Source organism: Ostrea edulis, chromosome 6 (genome assembly GCF_947568905.1).
Source record: "Ostrea edulis chromosome 6, xbOstEdul1.1, whole genome shotgun sequence".
Classification (NCBI taxonomy): Eukaryota; Metazoa; Mollusca; class Bivalvia; order Ostreida; family Ostreidae; genus Ostrea; species Ostrea edulis.
In genome coordinates, this window is record NC_079169.1 from 71161823 (window position 1) to 71166643 (window position 4821).

At 35.0% G+C, this 4821-nt stretch overlaps 1 protein-coding gene across 1 annotated transcript in view; it reads right to left on the reverse strand.

Moving 5' to 3' along the window:
* The window catches only part of LOC125683641 (uncharacterized), a 15439-nt gene extending 12577 nt beyond the window's left edge, over window positions 1-2862 (reverse strand). Inside the window, exon 1 of the mRNA XM_056140663.1 lies at window positions 1194-2862. The gene's annotated coding sequence lies outside the window, so the exon portion shown is untranslated. The remainder of the gene's footprint in view (window positions 1-1193) is intronic.
* Window positions 2863-4821: the final 1959 nt, after the last annotated feature.

The window sequence follows — 4821 nt, forward strand, 5'->3', positions numbered from 1 at the left end:
TTTTTTTTTTTTTTTTTTTTTTTAGGGAGAGGGCTGCAACTCCTTAGGATCTCCGTAATGGTGCAAATGCGGGAGTGATTCACTCCCGCAACATTTGCGCTCATTCTAAACATTTCCTGACTTTCTTTACGTAAATAAAATGATATTCTATGTTTCTTAGTCAATATATAAATTTACAACCTGCAACTTTAGATTTGTGAGGCTCTATTCTACCGTTTTCAACAATTTCGATATATTCCAATTTCTCCATTCATATTTGTGCGCCATGTTTGAGGTACTGAAGTTTCAACTTCCGGTTGTCAAGTCATTTGCATATGCCATATAAGGTAGTATTTACATCAATGGACAAGTATGGAGGCGAAAGCTATTTCGTCGGTATTGAAAAGGTTTGAATTTACTATCAAGTTAAAAACCGAACAGCAGAGTGTAAATTCTTTCTGCAACAATATGATTTTCCTTTCTTTGTCGAAGTGGCTCGAGTAACTACATTTTCGCGCTGATTGTCAATGTTTAGGCTTTTCATCAGATCCACCTACGAGATCTCACGATAACAAGCATGGCGGAGCAGACAAAGAATTTTGCATGCTGTACATTATATTTAATTAGACACCTTTATTAGACATGCCCGAGCACAAAGTTGGTACTCCTTTTGGTGTAAACAACATTTGGGACTAATACACAGAGTTTATTATCGGTTATTCATAAAATTATTTTGCACCATTACGGAGATCCTATGGAATTGTAGCCCTGTCCCGAAAACGTCAGAATAAAAAAAAAAATTGGATAGGGCTACATTATTGCAGCTAATAAACAATAACAAATTGTTGATTCATTGACAATGTGACAATATAAACATCCGTGACTGAACTGCTCATGATGCATCTTCCAACCCATAGCACAATGTTACCCCAGCAGCACCCACTCGAACATCATGCATGTATATAAACAACCACCAAACTAACTTAGGATGATATGTCAAGGAAAGCTGTGTACAGTAAAATAAAACAATTTTCAACTCCCCTTTCTCTCTTCAAATATATGTATATCACTATCTGCAAAGAATCTCAATGACAAGAGCAATGTACAATGTACTTGAATTTAAGACAGATAACACTGCTAGACAATGATAAAGTTAAGAATACGCTAGTATCATCAGGAATGGAAATTCCTATATATGTATATGCATCTTGTACTTGTTGGCCATCCAGAGACAACATACTACACGTGGTTGCACCCTTGGTATGGAAAACTGTTCCTTGTCCCAAGAGTGATGACCAAATGTCACAATCAGGCATGTCATATTTTGATCGTGTTCCTGTTTATTGGTCCAGCCACAGCTCTGATGCAACGCTCATCTTATCCTCTATGCTTAAACCCAGTTGTGTTTCGCGATGGTCCTCTTCCTGGAGGGATCTCAATCACTCGAAATATAAAAACAGCATTCAGTTAATCTGCCATATTTCTTTTTTTTTTTAAATAGATACAATACATCAGCCACGTAAAATAGATTGGGATAGGGGGTATTGACAATTAATTAAAGCTGTTATATTGGATGACGTGAGTGGTGAACAACTAAGAAGTATGTAGCTCTTGGAATTAAGACTTGAACCCATGTAGTGGAGGACGAGCCCCCTCCCCCCTTTCTTTATAGCAATTGAAACTTTGGAGGGGGGGTTGCAAATTTAATAAAGACACATTAAACTTTCTTTTCTGTCCCCAATATCAAAGGCGATCTAGGCGCCTGTTATGGTGAAAAGTCGACACTCTTTATGTTTTGCCTGTGAGATTCCGTTTTTATTATCAAAGTATGACTCAACAGGCGGATGTCGGATAACATGATCGGTGCGAGTTGCCTAATATATCAAAGCAGGCGACACATGAAATAATTTTAATAAAAATCACTCACCTCCAAATATTTCAAAAGAAATAAGCAGGCGAAATTATAAGAATTTAGAAGGTAGAAAGATGATGGTCTTAATAATGCATGGCTGAGGATCTATGGATTACCAGGTAGTTTTTGAAGATGCACTATATATGACCTTAACAGATGAATATACCTGAACAATCAAAAGTCACATATATTTCATGAAACCACGTTACTGTGCATGCGGTACAGTACCGACATATGTAATTAGACAATCTACAACCATCCGTACATATTGATTGCCTAATATTCTAAAAATCTTAATGCGATTAATAGATGCATGTTGAAGTCAGCATCAGAAAGGAGGCCGATCCCGATGTGATGCACATTTGCACTTGTTTATTGAGGCCCCAATATCCCGCACCCGAATTTAATGCGAGTATTTCTCGTAAAATAAAGGCATCTATTTTATATGAAAAATAGATGCTCATATTTATTCATTCTTGACAAGAATTTAAGACAAAATATTGTAAAGACATCTTTTCTAGCCCCCCCCCCCCCTTTCCCTGAAAAAACGATGCCACGTGCCAGTTTTCTCTCTTACGTAAATCCGTATTACATCCCTCTGCCACATACCAATGACACTGGTTCTTAAATTCGGTATCAAAACCAGCGAGTACAATAAATGAAGAAAATCGTCTGATTGTTAGCTAAACCGGAAGAAACCATGCCTATCAAAATCGCCAAATCATGTGACTTAAGTAGATTATAAACACAAAATACGCACGGAACGGAAGAACTCGAAAATCCCCTATTGAAATCCACAGCAGAAAGTTTTCCCCGAAGTCAAATTGTTTCCGGGTTTAAAAGACAAACTTCCGTTCAACTGAATCAAATCTTTTTTTAATAATCCAAGAAAAGTAAAATGCCTTCGTAATTTTGATTTTCGTAATATTCAATTATATAGTGAATAGTTCTTGGATTTCTTCCTTTATATATCATCCCTTTATGTATGCTGATTGATGGTTGATCTATTATCTTTTAAAGTCTTTTAGCTAATACAATGGCTATTATTTTATAATGGGTGTTTGTGAGACTTATAAGTCGATAGTTTGTTAAGTTTGATTTGTCTCTCTTGTTATGGATAAAGCGTGTAAAGCTAAACGTTGATAAAAATAATCATTATACTTAACGAGCTTTATTTCCATTATCAAATTAAAGATTAGTACAAAAAATATAATAAATGAAACGAGACATTTACCAATAGATTCACTCAATTCAATGTATAGTACGAGACCATGTATCATTCTAACTGTGTTATTCGACACAGACGCCACGTGTTAGTAACGATGCCATACAAGATTTGTTCTGCGAGAAAATATAGGTCCATTTTCTGTGATTATGTATTCAGGAGATGCTTACTCCTCCTAGGCACTTGACCCCACCTCTGGTGTGTCCAGGGGTCCGTGTTTGCCCAACTATCTATTTTGTATTGCTTGTAGGAGTTATCACTGTTCGTTATCTTCGCCTTTCATTCATAACAACTGAGTTCAAAATTGCAACATCTGAACACTCGTATATTTTCCTACATTTCATATAGAACTTTATCACTATTATCATAGGTAACAATGATCGAACATACATTTTGTATAGAGTTATTAACTGCACTGTACATAATAGATAATAGAGTCTATTTTGTGAAGTTGAAAAACAAGTAAAGTATAAAAACGACCAAACCGAAGCCATACACATTTATCGTATTGCTCTGTAATGATACTGAAGTGTCGGTGTGTTTCTCGTATTGCAATTTTAACCTGATTCATTAAATACTTGATAAATCCGTAAACTAATTACAAATCATATTTTAGTAAAATTTTATTAAGAAAGTTAGCTTCTGAGATTTTGAGTACAACTGTGCAGGATGCTACAACTAAGTATTTAGTGGTTCAATACTGATCGCATTGATGCAAACATATTACACATCTATTACTGAAGCCTATCGAGTTGACAATTTTTGTGTCAATTCAAATTTTGAAAGGGTTTGCAGGGACTATATTTTGTGCTTGAAGGATTCATTAATCAAAATGTTCTCATATGCATTCTGCATGATATTACAGTTTCTGTTTTATCCAATGTATCGTCTATTTTTTAAACTCCTATACGTGTATTTCAGTTTCATAATTTATGATACAGGTAGTTGAGACTTGGAACTAGTTCAAATGTTGTAATTTATTAACTTGGTTGATATATTTTTCCTAACAGAACACCGATTCTGAAAAAAAAAAGTTTTAATTAATTTACTCGCCATTTTGTTAAAAAATTCAGTATTTTCGCCAATAATTTAAAAATTGGATCTCCAACCCCCACTTTTTTAGTTGCATTTTAAATTATAAGACCAGACCTTGAAAATTATGTAAAATTTTAGAAATTGACATTACTCCTAATATGTCCTTTTAAACTCTCAATTTTGATATCATGAAGTTTTTGTTATATCAAGTGCAAAAAGGTCATTATTAATTTCTATTACTAGTATTAATTGTTTTTTCATATGTTGTGTTAGAAGACATGATTATGTATCTATTTTATGTTTTGATTGATTTCTGTTGCTTATGTTGTATTGACACCAATAGAAAAATCAAGTTTAATGGTCAATAATTGTCGGTTATTTCCCCTATACATAACACAGGTGGCGCACTACTCGTTAACGTTCAATCTTACTTCCGGTGTCAATAGTGTACAGTGCAGTGTACGAGTAATCGAAAAGTGTCACATCGAGTTTTTGATGCAAAATGCCGTCTTGTTGCTGCGTACCGGGGAGCTCAAATCGCGGGTGTCTCAGATTTCCAAAGGATGAGACCATCAAACGAAAGTGGATTGTCGCTAATAAGCGAAATAGCACTGCAGATAAGCACAAGTTCTCATCACCACATCCACGGAGTGTCGTATGTCATCATTTC